The 22123-nt window shown below is 29.1% G+C and overlaps 1 long non-coding RNA gene across 1 annotated transcript in view; it reads right to left on the bottom strand.

Annotated features, from left to right (window-relative positions):
• Positions 1–5047: 5047 nt before the first annotated feature.
• The window catches only part of LOC149515366 (uncharacterized), a 49105-nt gene continuing 32029 nt past the window's right edge, over positions 5048–22123 (bottom strand). The window contains exon 2 of the long non-coding RNA XR_016326500.1: positions 5048–5225. This is a non-coding gene — a long non-coding RNA (uncharacterized LOC149515366). The remainder of the gene's footprint in view (positions 5226–22123) is intronic.

Below are 22123 nucleotides of genomic sequence, written 5' to 3'. Positions count from 1 at the left end.
CAATCTAATATTTCAATATACATAATAGCCTAATCTAGGGATCACCACCAATATACTACAATCAGGGGAAATGAATCAACAATACATAAGGGAATTTTCATGAGACCAAAAGCCTTAGTTGAGAGCCTCAATACCACAATTCAATCAAGAACCCAAACCTAGCCTATCTATCTCATTACCAAACCAAACCCACCCAGAATCAACTAAACACACAATTGACAAAAAAAACCACAAGCAAGCCTAAATCCAATAATACAAATGAACCATGATAAATAAACCTAAAGAAAAACAAGAGTCAAGGAAAAGCCAAATTTCATAAAGCTTTTTTATAGTAGTTTGAGGGTTTTTAAGTTTTTTTCTTAGGAATTCTTGGTCAAGCAGAAGAGGTGTATAACTTTATTGGTGGTTTTGGAATTTTAAACAATAGTCACAATGACAACAATAAAGGCAATAATGGTGGTCGATGGTGGTTCATGTGATATTGGGAAATATGAATGGTGAAAAAGAAGAGTGTGGTAAGGGAAGCAACATATTGAAAACTCGAAACGATCATACCATAAAAAGAGGCTGAAAAGACAATGGAAAATCATGACTATGACTTCGTATTTGAGATGTTAGGGAATGATTTTCGAGAATCTAACCCCATATCCGACATGAAGAGATCAAGGTGAACTTTTTGGTGAAATTTAGAGGTCAAATGATGTCGATGGGTGGAGGTCGGCATTTACCAAGCAATAGCAAAGACTGTGACACTCGTTAGAATATGAAAACCTTTGAAGTTTTCGGTCAATGTTCATTTGCTTCTTGTAAAAAGAGGGGGTAGAATAAAGTTATAGAAAGAAAAAAATAAGAATTGAAAAAGAAAGAAAGAAAGATAGAAAATAGAGGTTTTTATATAATAATCAAAATGGCTTAGTTTTGAGAAAGTAGGAAACCAGGCCGTTTAAAAGGATCTGTGCATTGCTCCATGGGTGACCCAACTCGGTCATGACTTGCTTCAGCCCCTTAAACCTATTGTAAGCCATTTCCAAGCCGAAAGCAAACCACAAGCTGAATTTATTCCTATAACAGAGCTTTTCCCTAAGCCAATTCGAGCCAAGATTTTTTTTTGGGTGTTTTTTTTTTGTGTTGTTTTGTTTATTCATTTAAATTTTTGGTTGAAATTTTAAAAAAAAATACAATAAAAAGAATTTCAAAAATCTTAGGAAAAAGTTGAAATATCAAAATTTTCTTAAGCAAAAACAATTTCAAGTTTTGAGAAAAAAGTTAAAATATCAATTTTTTCATAAAATAAAAATAAATTCAAAAAAGTTTGAAGGAGAAAGTTGAAAAATCAATTTTTTCTTAAACAAAAATAATTTTAAAATTTTGAGGAAAAAGATAAAATATCCATTTTTTCTTAAAACGAAAATAATTTCAAAATTTTGAAGTGATGGGATTTAAAGTATTAAATGATTCGACGATGGAGTTTCTTTAAAAGAAATAATAATTTTCTTGTGTACACCTAAAGTGATAGAATTTTCTTAATTTTCTACCAACATATTCGAGTCAATTAAAAACAATTCTCAATACGTGTAAATTTTTTCAAAGCTTAATGGATCACACGAAAACAGCTAGTATCATCTTTTGATGGGCGTTATGAGGGTGTTATAACCTTCTTCATATATAATCGTATTCTCAAACCTAGCTTGGTTTTGTAGACTAGAATTTACCTTTTAAAAATACCTAAATCAAGCTTGGGACTTTTCTTTAAAATAGAAAAGATTTAGTTAGGTGACTAATCACACTTAAATAAAAAATATTGATAGTGACTCCTAAGTACATGTCTAGCAATCAAGTTCACAGACTTATATATCATGACAATTTATTATAAAGTTACAATTTATTTATTATTAATTTATCAATAATTTACTACAAAGTTATCAATGATAAATTAATTTACTACAAAATTATCACTAGTTTACAACTAAATTAGCAATGATTTGCAACTAAATGATTACAAATTTATTACTAAGTTATCGATAATTTATATCTAAATTATTAATGATTTGCTATTAAGTTATTATGTATTTACTATTATGTTATCATTAATTTATCACTTAGTTTTTAATTATTACTACAACATTATCACAGATTTATTACTAAATTAACTATGATTTATTATCAAATTATCACTAATTTATATTAAATTATCCATGATTTATTATTAAGTTATTACCGATTAATTATTAAGTTATCGATAGTTTATTACTACTCAGTTATATTAACTTGCTTTTAAGTTTCGAATGATTAACTATTAAATTCTCATTGATTTACTACAAATTATTTATAATTTACTATGAAATTTATCAATTAATTATTATTAAATTTAAACTGATTTATTATTAATTTATCACTAATTTATTATTAAATTATCATTAATTTAGTATTAAATTATTAATAATTAACCATTAAGTTATCCCTTATTTTTTTATTAACTTATCATTGATTTACAAATATGTTATTATGCATTTATAATTATAAAACATGAAATTTAAAAACTCCACTAATAATATATGAGATAATTTTTTTATATAATGACATTATAATTTTATTCAAATTTAAAATTTTTTACTAATTTTTTATTGAATAGGTTCATGGTAAATTTATCCTAACCTAAAAATAAAGTTTTTACTTTGTTTCTATTAATAATCAGAGTTTAATCCATGAAAAATTTGAATATAAAAAAGTTATAGTTACTGACAATTAAGTTATCAGTAATTTATTATTAAATTATAAATGGTTAAATATAAAAATGGCTTATGAACTATATCATTTTTTAACAATTTGGTACATAAAAAAATAACACTGTTAGATTGGTGCTTAAACTTTTATTCAATTATCACTTTGCTATCTCATACTAACGTTATTAGTCCAAAATATTGATGTGGCATCAACATGAATAAGATATTGACATGCATCAAAAAACTCAAGTGGTACATCATCAATGCTACGTCAATATAAAAAAATAAATTCAAAAAATTTTTAAAATTTTTCAAAAATTATAAAAATTTTTAAAAAATTTTTAAAAAATTAAAAAATCTTAAAACTTTTTAAAATTAAAACACTTTTTTTAAAAAGTTCTAAAAAATTCCCAAAATTTTTAAAAATTCTTAAAACTTTCTAAAATATTTAAGAATTCAAAAAAAAATTCAAAAGATTCTAAAAAAAATCTAAACAAATTTTAAATTTTTTTAAATCTAAATTTTTTTTAAACTTTAAAATATTTAAAAAATCTAAAAAATTCAAAACAATGCTAAATTCTTTTTAAACCTGAAAAATTCTAAAAAACTTCCAAAAGGTTTTAAGGGCAATAAGGAATTTAAAAAACTTAAAAACAATTTTAAAAAATATATTTAAAATTTTTGAAAATTTTTAAAAAAGTTTTAAAAATTTTCAAAAATTCTAAAGAGTTGCTTTGTTTTTTCATATTTTAGAAGTTATAAAAAATAGAAAATATTAAACATTTTTAAAATTATAAAAATTATGATAACTTAAAAAATTCTGAACAATTTAATAAAAATCCAAAAAATGAAAATTTAATAAAAATTCAATTTTCTTAAAATCTAAAAATATCACAAAAACTTAAAATATTGAATATTTAAAAAATCTAAATATTTTTTAAAAATTTTGAAAATTTTTAAATATTTTTACAATATTAAATAATTTCAAATTTCTATTACACTCTAAAAAGTTTTTTAAAAATTTTGAAAAACAAAAAAATCAAAATTTAAAATTTTAATAAAAATCTAAAAAAATTCAAAAGTTATTTGAAAAATTCAATTATATAGAAAATGAAAATTGTAAAATATAGAAAATTAAAAAATTAGATCTTTTTTTACAATTTTTTGGGATTTTGTGGATTTTTTTTCGATAAATTTTAGATTTTTATATTTTAAATTTGTTGAAGTTTTTGATAAATTTTTTGAATTTTATGAAAATTTTATTTTTATTAAAATATGCATTTTTGAAAATTTCAAAAATTTTTTGAAATTTTTTTCCATATTTTTATAAACTTTTAAGATCTTTTTTTTTTTGTAATTTTTAAGTTCTTTTTTTTTTAAAATTTTTTTAAAAAATTTTAAGAATTTTTAAAACATTTTTAAGAGGTTTTTTTTTTGCATTTCTTTAATTTCTAAAATTTTTTAATTCCTTAATAAAACTTTGAAAAATTTTTAGAGTTTTAAAGATTTTTTAAAATTTTTTAGATTTCTCATATAATATTGATGTGACATTGATGATATGATATTAAATTGAATTTTTGACACATTGATGATGTGACATTAATATTTCTGTCTCATTAATAAATTAACTGATAACATTAATCTCAAATGTCAAAATTAATGACAAAATAAAAGTTGAAGTCCTAATCAATCATTTTATTTTTTTAGTGACTAATTGATAGAGAGTGTATATAATTTAGAAGTTATTTTTATATTTAAATTAATTATCAATTATTTACTATTAATTTATAAATCATTTATCATTATAGATAATTTACAATTAAATTATAAATTATTTCTACTAAATTATTGTTGATTACCATTAATTTATTAAAAATTTATTATAAATTTTTAACTGATTTACTACTAATTTATTAATAATTTACTAAAAAATTATTAATGGATAGCTAAATTACTATTAAATTCTTATTGATTTATGATTATATTATTAATAATTTACTATTATATTTTTAGTAATTTATTACTAAATATTAATTTATTATTAAATTATGATTTATTAGAATCAAAACGTGTTTTTGGCCAGAAATTAAGCCTAATTGTGAAACTTTGAACCCAATAAGAATTTTTTAATTTGATTTTATTTTCGACTTCCTGTTACTTTTTTTTTTCAATAGGTCAAAAGTTAAAAAAAAAAAGAAAGCAAAAAAAGGAAATCAGAGAAAAAATGGGATTATTGTGAAAAAGAAACTTACGGATACAAATCTTGGACCAAATTTGGGAATTCATAATTTGATGATTCTGGGGTTAATTCATGCAAAATCAAATCAACAAAAATCAAATCACATTTATTCGGGTAATTTTTCTTTCCAAATTAAATGGGATTCAATTCCTATAAACAGAAAGGCAATCGGTAGGACAGTGGAAAAGGATACACAGAAAATCCATGAAACAAACCTATCCTCAAACCTTAGAAGCTTTGGTTCATCAAAAAATCCAAGAAAACTGAAAAAACAAGTAAACCCGAAACCAGCAAACAGAGTCACAAACAAAGGCTAGAGACAAAAATAAATCGAAGAAATAGTCAATAGAAGCAGAAAAAAAATCCAGAAGAGGCCAAAACAAAGGTCAACAGCAATCCAAAAAGGGATTTAGAAGAAAAAAGAAGCAATCAACAGCAGCGACAAAGAAGCAATTTCAAGCAAAGTCTTTGGAGGTAACAAAAGGAGGACAAGCAAGAAGACCAGCTACCAGTCACACTCATCATCTACCTTTGCCCATACACTTCTCCAAAATCAAAATCCCCAGTGAGCCTCAACTCAGACAATCGACACAATAAAATTCAATTAACCCAAAAAACCAGATTCCCAAGAACCCAGATAACCAGAACCCAGAGAATCGAGAAATTCCTACCCAGAAATTCAAACCATACCTAGTAGCTCCAAACTGAAATTGACCACAAGTAGAAATTTCACAAATTCAGAAAACCCGAATTCAATTTCTAGCCAACCTACAAACAAAAGCAAGATCAAACAATCATCAAACAGAAGGTGAACATTCAAGCAATTCGGCATCACAAACAACCCAATTAACAGCCAGAAATTGCAAAGAAACAAAAATTGGGCAAAAATTTTTTTGCTGGATTTCGGGTCGAAAGAGGAAAAAAAGGAATTGAGCCAGGCTGCTCTTCTGGTCTTTGGCGTCAGCTACGACAACACGAAGTAGTGGCAAGGTCTCGCAGAGGACTGGGTTGCAGCTGGGTTTCGATCGATGACGAAAAGGAGAAGGCGGTGGTGACAGTGTTAATCTGCTAGGATTTAGATCTAGTGTTTGGCTGGTTTTAGGTTTTAGCTGGCTTGTTTGCCTGGTAGATAGTGGTTTGGAAGTTTGACTATACAGAAAGGATAAAGATGAAGCTACACAGCAACGCGAAAAAGTGTTTTGTTGCTGAGCTCCAAACAACAGCATTTTTGGTAGCTAAAAGAATTAAAGCTTTAAAGCCAATAGAAAGTGAACCACGCAACAATTTGCAACCGGCCTGACCTTGTAGGTTTGATCTTTATTTATTTTGTTTTGTATTTTATTTATTTTGTTTTCTATTTTTATTTTCCTTTATTTTTTATTTTTTATTATTTTATTATTGTGTGATTAATTTAAAAAAAGATGAAAATAACTTTAATTTAAAACTTTTTTGCATGATATTTTATATTATTATATGATTTTTTTATTATATGATATATTATATGATTATGATCATTGCATGATTATTAATATATTTATTAGTATTTGCATGATTATATTATTATTGCATGATATTTATATTATTGCATCATTTGCATGATAATTTTTTCATGATAATTTTAGTTTATTTTAATTGATTTTTTTCTTTTAAAAATTAAAAAATAATTTTCATAAACTCCTACTAACATATTAAAAAATAATTTTTGACAAAAAATCTTACTAACATATTAAAAGATATTTCTAATAATAAATCATGTTTATAGAATTTATTATCACAAGTAAAATTAAAGAAATCAGATGATGAAGCTTTTTCAAAACGTAACAAATAGTCTTTTTGAATACTTCTAAAATGAGAAAATATTTTTAAATTATTACCAAAATATCGGAGTAATTTAAGAAAATTTTTCAATATTAAAATTATTTGGTAAGTTAAATATATTTTAACTTAAATTGAACCATTTTTACTTGTAGCCTAATATGTGAGCATTGAGATGCCCTACAGTCTATAATGGATAATGATATAAGAAATAATTTAGGAACCTTTAGATTATCAAATATTTGAACCTAACATGTAAATAAACCCTAAGGGTCCGAACTTAGGTTAGTGCAATGTCTTCCTTTGTGTTAGAAAATCCTAAATAGGACATTATTAGCTTTGAATTGTTAAAACATTTTGAAATGACAGAACAAAAATTTGCTAAAATTGAATTAAAATGATTTGAACTTAATTTGAATACTTTTTTAGCTTTTAATCTAGTCAAAAATATGTTCACATTCATCTAGCATGATTTAAAAATAAGATTGAGCAAAGTAGCACATAAAGGATCAATCTCCCCTCAAAGAGATCGATTGATTTTTTTAGCCAAAAGGGTTTTTCATGCAAATTTCATGAAAACCAATTGATCCCCTCCTTGTATGGATTGATTGTTTTAAGGGTTTTAAAGACAGGATCGATCCCCTCATGAAGAGATCCATTAGTTTTTTTTACAAAGAATGAAATTTTTTTTTTCTGAATTTGAGAAATGATCGATCACCCAAATTAAGGGATTGATCACATGAAAAAGGGATCGATTGGTACTAAATATGGATCGATTGGTTGTGCCTTTTCATGCATAAAATTGTTTGAATTTTAACTGAACCAATCGATCCCCCCATAAGAGAGGATTGATCCCCTCGTGCCTAGAATGCTTGCAACAATTATTTTTGTTTGAAAATTTGAAGAGGCTCTAAACAATTAATGCAAGCAACGACTATCTTCCATTCTCACCATATAAATGAAGATCTCTCACCATATTTGAAGCAACCAAGAGCCAAGACAACTTATTGCTTTCATCTACCATTTTCACCAAGCATTAAAAAGCCTTTTAGTATGAAAAAAGTGCAAAAACTCTTATTGTATCAGATTTTTTCTTGATATTCTTTCTAATCTTGATTTGTTCTTCAAATTAGCAAACATCCAACCTTAGAGAGATTCTTTGAGTTTGTAAAATACTTTAAAAACTTGTAATGTGAGGTTATAAGCTTAAGAAGGAGGACAACCCTTAAAAGATTGTGTTGTTAATTGTGCAGAGCTTTGAAGAGCTAGGTTGTAACTTTCAACACATAGTGGATTGAACTCCCTGGTAAGTGAGGCTAAGGGAGAAGATATAGGTCCCTAAAGGAAGGGCTGAACCTCTATAAATTTCGATGCTTGATTTTTTATCTCTATCTATTGTTTTTAAGATTATTAGTACTCATATTTGTTATATTTACTTGCTTAGAAAAACTAATTTGTGATCTTTGTGCTTGTTGGATATTGAATTTACAAAAACTTATTATCAATCAATTCATCCCCTATTGATTTAATCCAAGTCTTTGAGCTAACAATTGATATCAAAGCTAATACTCTTTTTTTTGTAGGTTTATCAATCTAACAGTGATCTTAAAATGACTCAACGAGGTATGGTGGTCAATATGGAACATCCATCTTCAAGCTACAACAAATATAGTGGGTAATAAGAAATGTATCTCATGATAAATGAAACGGTTACTACATCTCTTGAAAGTGAAGGCCATTCAATTGTAAAACATTCTTTTTATGTTGGTGACAACTACTTATATTGAAAAACTATGATGAAACTGTTTATTCAAGCCAATGACTATGAGGTTTAAAGGGTCATTGTAAATTAATCCTCAAATTTCAATGAAGATGGTGGATGGTAGAGAAGTGGTCAAGCAAGAAAGTGAATGGGATACCAATGATATGAAGATGGCTTAACTTAATGGCAAAGCAATGCATACATTTTTTTGTGCATTGGGGTCTAATAAGTACAATAGAGTTTCTTTATGTGAAAATGTAAAGAAAATTTGAGACAAATTGACCATTATTCATAAAGGTACTAAGAAAGTGAAACAGATCAAAATTGGCATGCTTACTCATGATTATGAGCTATTCAAAATGAAATCAAAAGAAACTATTAGTGAGATGTCAAATCGTTTCACCGACATCATTAATGGTTTTGAAGGCTCTTGGGAAAACTTACTCAAATGTGAAGATAGTGAAGAAAATTATAAATAGTTTACCAAAAAATTGAAAAGTTAAGGTGACATCCATTGAAGAGTCCAAAAATCCTCATACACTTTTTTTAGATGAACTCATGGGCTCTCTCCTTACCTATGAGATGAAGCTTAAAAAAGGATAAGAATCAATCAAGAAAAGTGGTATCGCTCAACCTTTCAAAAAGATGAAGAAAAACTTGAGCAAGATGAGATTGATGAAGATCAAGAAATGGCCATGTTTGTAAAAGGGTTTAAAAAGTTTATGAAGATGAACAAGTTCTCAAATAAAAGAAGATCACAAAGGAAAATGATAAAAGTAAAATCAAGTAGAAGAGAAAAAGATCAAATTGTTTGCTATGAATGTAACAAACTAAGTCATATCAAATTCGATTATCCTTTTTGAAAGAAGTAAAACATAATGAAGCCAAAGAAGACAGCAAAGGTTATAACATTGAGTGATAGTAACTTCTTCGATAATGAATCAAATGAGGAAGAAGTAGCCAACCTATGTCTCATAGCCCTTGATAAGCCCAAGGTAATATCTAATTCAAATGATTTAAATTCAAACACATTTGATGAATTACAAGATACTTTTGATGAATTAGCTATAGAATTTAAAATCATGAACATGAAGTATAGAAAAATTATTTCTAAGTTGAAGGTACAAAATGAGCTTTTAACTAAAGCAAAGAATGACTTAGAAAAGGAAATTCAGTTTTTAAAATTGAATGTTGATGATTTGACTAAGAAAAATAAGAATTTGGATAACTTATTTTCTAGATTTTATATGAGACATCAAAAACTTAATAACATGCTTGAAACATAAATACCATTCTTTGATAAAGATGGATTAGGCTATAATAATAGTGACAAAGAGACTCATTTGAAGAATTTTTTTGTTAAGCTGAATGATTCATCTAGCACATATACATATTATCATAAATTGGGTTATTCTATACAATATTGTTCTTTGAAGAAAGTCACTTATAAAAATAAACTCATTAAGAGTGTGTGGATTCCAAAAGAAGTAAGTACATCTCAATATGAGATTACTAGGGTGAAGTGTAATCTAAAAGATACAAAAATTGTGAGTATTAATAGTCAAGGACCCAAGAAAATTTGGTTACCCAAAACAAAATTTTGATTATGTTCTTGTAAATGGATTACCATTGCTACAAGGTAAATTTAAGCAAAAAATAATCCATGGTACCTTGATAATGGATGCTTAAAATACATGATCGAAGATAAGGCTTAATTTAGAGATTTAAAGGCTAAAAGTAGAGGAGATGTTACATTTGAAGACAACTCCAAAGGTCAAATTGAAGGGATTTGCTCCATTGGTAACAATTCTTCTATTATTATTGAAAATGTTTTACTTGTGAAAAGACTCAAGCATAACTTACTTAGTATTAGTCAAGTGTGTGACAAAGGACTTATAGTTGTATTTGAATCTATGCGTTGTCAAGTGATTAATATCAAGACTAACAAAGTTATTGTTATTGGACATCATCAAGGAAATGTTTATGTGGTGCATTTGGATGATCTATCTTCTAAAAATATTATTTTATAGCTTAAAAAGAAAATGAAAGTTGGATTTGGCATTGAAGACTTGGACATGCAAGTATGCATGTAATTTCAAAACTTTCTCAAAATGATTTGGTTATTGGTTTACCAAAATTAAAATATGAAAATGATAAGGTTTATGATGCATGTGCTTATGGAAAACATAGAAAAATTTATTTCAAACCTAATAATTGTATTTCAACTATTAAACTTTTTCAACTACTTTATATTGATCTTTTTAGTCCTACTAGAACAATAAGCCTTGATGGAAAATAATATGAGTTTGTTATTATTGATGATTTTACTAATATACATGGGTTCTCTTCCTGTATTCAAAGAATGAAGCTTTGAAAAAATTCATCACTTTTAGCAAACAAATACAAAATGAGAGATGTTATTCAATTTCTAGTATTAGAAGTGATCATGGAAAAGAATTTGAAAACTTTGGCTTTAATATGTTTTGTAGTGAAAATGGTATTGCCATAATTTTTCTGCTCCCAGAACTCCTTAACAAAATGGGATAGTAAAAAAAGAAAAATAGAACTTTAGAAGAAATTACTAGAATCATGCTTTGTGAAAATAATCTATCTAGATATTTTTGGGCAAAAGCCATAAATACCTCTTATTATATTATAAATAGAGCTATGATTTGGCCAATCTTGAAGAAAATTCCCTATGAAATTTTTAAAGGAAAAAAGGCCTAACATAAGTTATTTTCATCTTTTTGGTTACAAATGTTTTACTTTGAAAAAGATAATCTTAAAAATTTTGATGCAAAAAGTGATGAAGGCATTTTCCTAGGATATTCTTTGAATTTCAAAGCCTATAGTCTTTAGTAAAAGAACATTAGTTGTTGAAGAGTCTATACATGTTATCTTCAATGAATCTAATCCACCTCCAAGAAAGGTGTCTTTTGATGATGATGATGTAGGTATACTTCAAGAATATATCAATGATGCATCACATGATATTGAAGAGAACACTCAAAAGAAAGATGATGAGTTTCTATAGGAACCACAACAAATAGAGTAAGAATCAAATCATTATAGAGAAAGGAGGTATGTCAAAAATAGTGAGATTATTAGTGATCTAACTCAAAGGGTAAGAATTAGATCTTCTTACAATGTATGTAATTATATTACTTTTCTTTCTCATATGGAACCCTAGAATATAGATGTAGCCTTAGGAGATGATCATTGGATATTGACTATGCAAAAAGAATTGAACTAATTTAAAAAAAGCCAAGTGTGGAATCTTGTACCTAGGCCTAATGCTCATCCTACTATAGGCACCAAATGGGTTTTTATAAATAAAATGGATGAGCATGGCAATGTTGTTAGAAAGGAAGCTAGGATGGTGGCTCAATGGTGTAGTCAATAAGAAGGAATTGATTATGATGAAATCTATGCCCCAATTGTAAGGTTAGAAGCCATTAGAATATTGTTTGCATTTACATGTTTCAAAGTTTTCAAGCTTTTTCAAATGGATGTCAATAGTGCATTTTTAAATGATTTTATAAATGAAAAAGTATATGTAGAGCAACCTCTTGATTTTTAAATCCTCAATTTTTAAATCATATTTATAGATTGACAAAAGCTTTATATGGTTTAAAACAAGCCCCTAGAGCTTGGTATGAAAATTTGTCAAAATTTTAAATTGAAAATGGTTTTAATAAAGGGAATATTGATACTACATTTTTTATTAAAACAAAAGGAAAGGACATTCTTATTGTGCAAGTTTATGTTGATAATATTATATTTGGTGCTACTAATGAAGTTCTTTGTCAAGAATTTACTAAGACTATGCAAGGTGAATTTGAAATGAGCATGATGGGAGAGCTTATATTTTTCTTAAGATTACATGTAAAGCAAATAAAAGTTGGTACCTTCATCAATCAAGCTAAATACATCAAACTCTTGCTCATAAGATTTGGATTGAAAGAATCAAAGCCTTACTCAACACCTATGAGCACTTAAACAAAACTTGACAATGATGAATGAGGTAAATGTATTGATTTCAAATTATATAGGTCTACAATTGGTTCATTACTATATCATATTGCAAGTAAGACCAGATATAATGTTTAGTGTGTGCTTATGTGTTAGATTTCAATCATCACCTAGAGAATCCTGTTAAAAGAATTTTTAGATACCTTAAGGACACTCGTAACTTAAGATTATGGTATCTAAAAAGTTCATCTTTTACTTTGTATGCTTATTCTGATGCGAATTTTAGTGGTTATTAAATTGATAGAAAGAGCACTTTCGGTACTTGTCAATTATTTAGAAATATGCTCATATCATGGTTTTTCAAGAAACAAAATAATTTTGCTCAAACCATAACTGAAGTCGAATATGTAGCGGCTGGTAGTTATTATGCTCAAGTTTTATGGATTAAACAATATTGGAGCATTTTGGAATTACCATGGATCACATTCCCATTAAATGTGATAATACTAATGCCATCAATCTCACTAAAAATCTAATTCAACATTCAAGAACTAAGCATATTGAAATTAGGCATCATTTCATTAGAGATTATGTTCAAAAGAATGATATTGTGCTTAAATATGTTGATATCTTGCTAGCTGATATTTTTACAAAACCTTTTAATAAAGATAAAACTTGGTATGATGAATGCTCCTTGAAATGAAATTTTTTATAAATTGATATATTTGTACTTTGTTTGACCAAATGTCTGTTTATCTTGATATATTTTTGAAATCTTATCTATGATTATATCTGTAATTATATGATGCATATTCGAATAGTTATATTGCATGCTTTTAAAATAAAAAAAAAATTAATTCAATTTATTAAAAAAAATTTTTTTGCTACAAGTGAACCGATCGATCCCAAACACAACAGATGATTGGTTTTCTTTCTAGTAGCCAAAATAATGTTGAAAATAGTTAGACCCGATCGATCCCTTTTAGACCTAATCAATCGGCTTGCCCAGGTTTGTCAAGTCCTTCCCCAATGGATCCCCTTACTACCCAATCAATCAGGTCATGAACAATATCCCTTATGTGCACCATTTTGACCACTTAAAATTTGGACTTTCCTTCTTTTTTGGTTAACCATAGTCTTTTTTTTTTCTTCCTAAAACTTTTTCTCTAAAACTCTAGGTATTCATGTTTCATTTTCTCTCAAAATTGGTCATTTACAACCAAAATATTTTGCAAATTACTTCATATCTATTTGATTTCTTGCAAAATCCTCTTTAAAATCCTTCAAATCACTCAAAGATCTACATTCATGCTTTTCACTTTATGAATTTGATCCCTTTTTGTGCCTCTATTGAAACTACCTCATTCACTCAATTTTTTTGCCTCTTTCAAACATATTCTACTACTTGTCACCTACATTCACAAATTCTTTCATCAATTTCACATAAGCCTACCTATTTTCACTATCCCATTATTTCCATGGCACCTAAAACAAGACCTCATCTTGCCATAAGAAGAAATCCACTAAGGAAAGCCTCTAGTTCTTCAGTCAAGCTTTCCTTCAACCAAAATTCAAAAATCCTATAGTAAAAAAGATATACGAGACTCATTTTGCTCATAAAGAAGTTAAGAAAGGAAGGATAATCAATCTAAATTCCTTTAATCTATTAGATTTCCATAGTTTCATGCTTTTAAGAATTTTGGTTGGATGAACTATTTTAGTTTGGATGGCATTGTCTTTGATAATCTAGTAAGGGTATTTTGTAGTAATGCAAACTGTACTAAAGTTGATGGACATAGAAATAGGTACTATACTGATAAATTTAGGACATTTATGATTGGCAGAGAAATAATTGTGGACAAGAACTTATTAGCTGAAACTTTCATGTTAAAAGATAATAGAGACATAAACACTAGATGCAATATGCTTGGATTGGCCCAGGACATTTTTTAGAATGGTGATTTGATGGTTGCTCCAATCCAAGCTTCTAGATTAAATATGCATGATAGATTGCTTCACCTTATCGTCACACATGTGTTAGCACCATTTGGTACCCAATACTCCATCATTAGGAAACAAGATTATTAGTAAATGTATAAAATCAAACATGAAGAGAAACCCAATCTTATGCATTTACATTTTTAATGATATGATAAGGGTTGTTCAAAATAAGAAACACACATTGGTATATAAGATAACCATTAGCAATCTATTTAGGAAGGTGGGTATCAATACTAGAAGTGATAGAGAGATTGTGTTCGATCCTACTTGTATTATTGAGTTCACACACTTCATAATATAAGATACACTTAAAATATTATTGGAGTATGGATTAAGAAAAGTGAACTTAGAGTTGAGCATGAAGAAGAGTATGAGATTCAAGATATTCCACAAGAAGTTCCACAAGATATTCCTCAAGAAAGTCCTTCTAGTCTACTATTTGATACCTAAGGAGCTTTGTAAATTTTTATAACTCAGATGAATAGTTTACACTCATTGGTTGGGGATATGAACTCTAGATTAGAAAACATGAAACTAACTCAAAATGAGATGGTTTCACAAATTCAACAAGTTATTACTGATATTGGACATAGTCGAATTGTACAAGAGCAAATGGAGTAACGTTTTCATCATTTTCCTCCTTATCCTCCTCCACCTTAACCTATCTTTGAAACCAAGCTTAAATGTCTTTCCTACATGTCTTTCTTTTATTTTTTTTTAAGTTTTTAATTTTCTTTAAGACAATTTATTGTAGCATCAACTTTGGTACTTTGCATATAATGGCATGAACTTTTCTCTGCTTGTTTATGTGGTTTTAAGATTCAAAGTTTATTATACATGATTATGTTGCTATGAAAGTGCTATTGTGGTTATTCTCATTCTTGATATTATGATGCTATGATGAGCTAAAATATTGACATTCAATGATATTGGCCTTGTGTTTAGTATAATATTGTTGTCGTGAATTGATTGAGCAAGTTGATCTTACATTGGTTATAGTATTGTTACCTTGCTCTTGGATTTTTTTTGTTATGACAAAAAAGGGGGGAAGTTTGTTTGTGTATAGTGAAAATTTGTGTGAAAATTTGCTAGTGAAAAGTTGTTGCTAAATTATTATTTTACTAGTTGATAAGTTTTTAATTGCTTAGGAGACCTTTACCTTATATCTTTGTTATGTTCATGATGTAAAATTGGCCTTTTAATTTTATTGATCTTGCTTAAATTCAGGGGGAGCTTTCTTAAAAGAGAAAATTGTTTTCGAAGCAAATTTTTTAACTATTGGTTTTGTCATATCAAAGAGGGAGATATTGTTAGCCTTGAATTGTTAAAACATTTTGAAATGACAAAACAAAAATTTGCTAAAATTGAATTAAAATGATTTGAACTTAATTTGAATACTTATTAAGCTTTTAATCCAGTCAAGAAATGTTCAAATTCATCTTGCATGATTTAAAAATAAGATTGGATAAAGTAGCATAAAGGGAATTGATCCCCTCTTAAGGGAATCGATTGACTTTTTGGCTAAAAAGATTTTTCATGCAAATTTCATGGAAACTAATCATCCCCTCCTCGTATGGATCGATTAGTTCAAGGGTTTCAAAGACAGCTAAATTAATGGGAATGAAAGAAGAGGCCGTGGATGCTTTGACAAAAGATAAAGGTAAAGGTGTCGACTTACCTTGGCATTTCTTTCATGATTTCATATTGGGATGCTTAGAAGATGATCAAGGCCTGGCAGTGTTCGCCCTAATAATTTATGGTATGGTGGTCTTTCCAAAAACTTTAGGATATATTGAATTAGCAGTAGTTGATCTATTAGAACAAATCAAAAGTTAGACGATTAATCCTATTCCTGCCATCATAGCTAGGACTATCAAATCATTGAACTTTTATCATTGAAATGAAAGATGTTTCACAGGGAATGCACAATTACTATTTGTCTAGATAAAAAGCCATTTCAGATGCAAAAAAAATGCTTTTGTCAAGCTGTATCTTCGAAATAAAACCCCAGTCAAATAATTTTAAAAGAGTCAATGGCCAACATTGAGATCCAAAAAAAAGTGGGTAGCATTTTTTCGAAGGCTTACTAGTGATCAGGTCAAATGGATGGCTATTGTTATATTAGGGTGGAAATGACCCATGGGTACTGATTTTTGGAATTGTGAAGAGTGGTAAGTTACGCTCCACTAATGGTGTTAACGTAATTTGGTGCGAAACAATTTGTCCCAGCCACGCATGGACTTACCCTAGTAGAATTTGCTTATAGAGAAGTAGGCTCATCAAGAATAGTGGAGTTGTCAGTTCAGGTATGGAAAAAGACTCGAAGGCTAAGATTAGGACCTATTCTTGAGAAAGTCACCCTCGATTACCTGATTTGGAAGACAAAGTGTTTTAGAGATATTATGCTCTTTCCAGATGATTTCTTATTCCAACAAGTGAACCTATGGGCAAAAGAACCATTGTCAGAAGTTGAGCTTGTTAAGCAAAAACTTGAAGCAGAAAAAGAGAAATTGGGAAAGGAAAATTTGATACTCCAAGAAAAGATGAGACAACTAAAATATAAAGTGGAAACTCAAAAAAATAGACTTAAAAAGTAAGATCAGGATGTGGCTTAAAATGATTTAAAGGATTTGCATCATGAAAACAAGAAAACGCAAACCAATTAAAAAAGAGGAAAAGCACTAAATTTGGTATTAGGTAGCAAAAGGAAATAATTGAGCTTCAAGAAGAGATGCAACATTTGAAGGACAAAGCCAAGGAAAATAAGAAAAAAAACCATCAAGATTTCTCGAAAACAACAAGAGTGGGAAGGTTTATGCTTAACAACTTCAAAAAAATTTATAGAATGTCAAAAAAAGAATGATAAATTAAAGGCACAGATTAAAGATGGAAAAAGAAAACACCATGAAATGCAAAAGGAGAAAGGATCACTTTATCAAGTAATTCAAGAGATGGAATAGCAATTGCAAAACCACAAAGGCCATATTTCCACAATCATCAAAAAATGGCAAAATAAAAAAGCATATTAGAGATACATTTGCGATCTTAAAATGGATGCTCGTATGAAATGGAAGGCGAAAAGTTTAGGAAAACAACAATACATAGAGCATCTGGTTAGTCAAATTGGCATAGTAGTAAAGAAAGCAAGGGAGATGGTCGAAAGAGTGGAAGCTTTAATATAGGAAATCAATCCAACTGGAAGTTATAAGCAATGTTTGTTGAACTTTTTAGTTGAAACCAAGGATCACTATAAGCAAATTAAATGTTTCTATGGCTATAATGCTAAAATGATAGACTCTCTGTAATAAAAAAGTTATCAAAATCAATAAAAAGTTCTTATGTTTGAGATATATCTTGGAGTAAATACCTTTCAATGCATTGATGCATAAATTTTGCATATTTTTTCTCAATATTTTACCTCATTAAAATGATGATTTTTGAATTAAAATAAAAATTATTTTGCTTTCATAAAAATAATATGGCATCCTAATTTTTCAAATTGTGGTAATAAAAGGTTTAAGGATAGCTCAGCCATTGAAAGTTTGAAACTGGTCTACTCGCCACCCGTACAATACACAATTACAAGTTAGAATTATGGAAAACGAGCAGGTAACCATGATAGAGAGAATGGAAAAAGCTTAGGAAGATATGCAAGAACGGATGGTTGAAATGCAATGAGATATGTGAAGACAAATGATAGAGTTGAGAGAGTTAATGGGAGGCATGGCCAAAGGGAAAGGTGTTGCTAAAGCTTTACTACAAGAGAGGAAAATCAACCTTGAGAAAATAACAATGCTAGAAAAGAGCCATTTTGCCCGCCGAGGAATATACCACCCCAGGCTCAAGCTCCTCAACTAATGTATCTATCGCATATAGCTGGACAACCTTATCCATTCTCAAACATGAACTTACTGGTTAATCAACAATTGAATCAAGGGCAATTCGAGCATAATCTAAAATGTAATCCAGTTGATTTAATTTTTGTTCCCAATTTGGATGATCCCGATGAGTAAGAGAAATTAAGGGGTATGTTTGAGTCAGGAGAGAAAAAAAATTTAACACAAGTATGACTTATGAGAAAAGAGATTAAAAGCCATTGAAAGAAGAGATATCTTTGGCATTATTGATGTGAATGACCTTAGTTTAGTCCCAGATCTAGTAATTTCACTGAAGTTTAAAACTTTTGATTTTAAGTAATATGATGAAACTAAATGCCCATCGGCCTATCTCACCATGTTATGTTGTAAGATAACAGGTCACATCAACAATGATAAGTTTCTGGTCCACTGTTTTTAGGACAACTTCACTAGGTCTGTAGCTAGGTGGTATGTCCAATTGAATAGGAGTCACATACATTTTTGGAAGGACCTTGCTAAAGCTTTTCTTGGCCAATACAAACATGTATTAGACATGGCTCCTAATAGATTGTCACTACAAAATATGAAAAAGAAAGCCAATGAAACTTTTAAGGAATATGCCTATAGATGGAGGGATCTTACTGCTTAAGTACAATCGTATTTGACTAAAAAAGAGACAATACTACTTTTCATTAATACTCTCAAGGCACTGTACTATGACAAACTTGTTGACAATGCAACAAAAAATTTTACAGATATAATAATTTTTAGTGAAATGATAGAAAGTGTGATCAAGAGTTGTAAGATCGAGACAGGTGATGCCTCAAGTTCCAAGAAAGTAATAATACATAAAAAGAAACATGGAGAGGCGTATATTGTGGCTTATAGGAATCAACCACCTAGAAATTTTATCCTATATCTCTATTTGATGTGTTTCAAGAGACGAATTAGAATAGATGTGCCCCTCTTGTGGTTAGAGTGGAGAAGATGTTTGAGGAGATCTAATCTAAACTTCCTAGAGCTCCATAGTTCCTTTTTTGCCTGCCATCTAATAGGAAAAATTATGATCTTTATGGTGTGCACAATCTCATCTGTTTATACATTAGCCTTGCATGTCTTTCTTGAAGTCTTTTCTTTAAATATAATGTTCATTGAATCTTTTAAAGTCCATGGAAGTGAAAGAATCTTGCTGAGTTTGGCATAGTCACTTAATGTATAGCTCTAACTAGGGTCAATGATTAGTACTTTACAAATTTGCTTCTCAAGATCAATGCAAAGGTCTGTTCTTATCAAATATGCTCTTTTTTTTAAAAATTTTTTTTTACTTTAACCAATTTCTCTTGTTGTAGTTCTAATATTTAGTATTAAACCAGCTAACATGTCTATTACAATCTGCTCACAGCTTGGAGGTTTGAATTCGATATTAGCTATTGAAGAAACACCTTTAATCCCTATTATTTCAAAGGTTCTGACTATCATCTTTGGCATGGATGTGTCACATGGCTTTCCTGGGCAATCTGATTTCCCCATCAATTGCTGTTGTAGGGATTATCCCATTCTTTATTGTTGGGTTTCTTGAGTTTTCATCAATTACATGCAATTTTTAATAATAGTTATAGAGATGTGATTTGGCAGTCTCTGCTTCAAAATTTGGGATTTTTTTAATTATGTTTAATTTGTAGGTGGTCAGCTCCAGGTAATGGCCTTTGATTTCCCGTTATAGGGCATCCGTGCGTATGTAGTCACCTAAGGTTGAGATGATAGATTCTTTATTCAAATGAGTGTCTAACAAGGAGGATGAAGGTATCATGAGGTGAACTTCAATCATAAAGTTATTCGACTGAACAAGGGACAAGCATTGGCAAAAAAAAAAATCGAAGGACAAGTGCTTTTTGCTGAAATTTAATTTTAATATCCTTTTCCTCTCTTATTATTTGAAATGTCAAGTGGTAGTTATTGAGTTGGTTTTAGTAAGAAAGTTATGTGATATGTTATTCTACCGGTAATCATTTACGTCTATAGTGTTATAACTTTTGGGTCTAGTGATGTATATAGTTTGTATACCTAATGTAATTTCTTTGATCTCAGGGACGTTCTCTTGGACTTTTATACAAGTTTAGGAAAGTGAAAGCCTGATCAAATCATAATATTCAGGTTTCTTTTTATTTTACATTTTATTGTTTATCACATTCGATCTATATAATAAAAATATTCTAAATCATACATAGGTGGAGGAATACATTTTTAGAGAACTCAGGGATATAAAATTCAGTTATTGTGTAAGTTATTATTATTATTATTGTTGTTGTTACTATTATTATTGTTATTATCTTGAAAATATAATATGTATTAAGTTTGTTTAAAAATAATTGTAAAAGATCTCGATCTCGAGCTCAAGTTCGAGTTTGAGCTCGAGTACAAATAATCGAGCTTTTGTCGAGTACAAGAATCGAGCTTATTTTTATATATTAATTGAGCCAATCGAGTGAACTTGAGTAGCTCAATTTGGATCACGAATCAAGCTTGAACTAGGAAAATGAAACTTGATCAAGTTTAAGCCGAGTATCAAGTGGTGAGTTAGGAGTTAAGCTCGAGCTCGAGTTTGAGCTTTTCACTATATCATCTTGATTCAGCTTGATTACACCCCTAGTACCACCACCTAGAATCCCATAAAGCTTTTGCCTTGGCATGCCTACTTATGCTCTTACACCCGTAGCCTAACCTATTGTCCAGTCAAATAGTTCAATAAGCAATCTTAGAGGTCTAAAGGCCACTTAAGAGAAAACTCCCCTTGATCCCATTCCCATGTCTTGCACTAATTTGTTCACTCAATTGATAGCAAACCATCTCATTGCACCTTACCCCATAAAACCATTGAAGCCTCCATACCTTAGATTGTATGATCCAAATGCTCAGTGTGATTGTCATGATGGGGTTACTGGCCATTAAGTTAAAAATTGCATAGCTCTTAAGTATAGAGTGTAATACTTGATCAAAACAAGGATATATAAATTTTGACACCAGTGGGAAATCAAATGTTAATGAAAATCCTTTGCCAAACCACTATGGGCCAATGATCAATACAATAGAGGGCAGTGTGGTAAGGCATGTTAAAAAAAGTGTTGATGAAGTTAAAATCTCAATGGGTCAAGTGTTCCAAATTTTGGTCAAGGTCGACATGCTTCACCTAATTCCCTCGAAACAAGTGATTTATCAAGGAGACTTTAATCCAACTCAAGCATGTATCTATCACATGAATATGGTTGGACACTCAATTCAGAATTGTGGTGTGTTTTGCCAAGTGCTACAAACAATGATGGATTCGACCTTGGTAGAGTTTTATGAAGAGGATGATCAAAACATAGTGAATACAACAAAAAAAGGGTTTTCAAGGAGTATGCCCTTTAAGTTTATGCTTAAGTTGGTGATGATTTATTCTAATGAAAAACCAGGTGGGGTGCAAGGGCAAACTTTGATGAATGAAACATGAAGAAGATCTTCAAAAAGTATGTTCCCCAAGTTTATGCCTAAACCAATAACTATCTTCTGTAACCTAAAAACAAGCTCAGTGAAATAATAGCCCATTCCTTTTCCCTTAAAACCTATAACAATTCGAATCCCTAGCCCATTCCCTTATCAAAGTAATAAGGTAGAGTCGTGAAAATATGATTATAATGTCATGGCATAAGAATCAAATGACTGTCAGGTTGCAAATGACCCAAATGCCACCAGTAGTGCAAATATAACTAGGGTA

This window comes from Durio zibethinus, chromosome 13 (genome assembly GCF_047325235.1).
Source record: "Durio zibethinus cultivar Kanyao isolate XHJ-2024 chromosome 13, ASM4732523v1, whole genome shotgun sequence".
Lineage (NCBI taxonomy): Eukaryota > Viridiplantae > Streptophyta > Magnoliopsida > Malvales > Malvaceae > Durio > Durio zibethinus.
The sequence above is the reverse complement of the archived record's forward strand: the minus strand, read 5'-3'. Positions and strand labels throughout refer to the sequence as shown.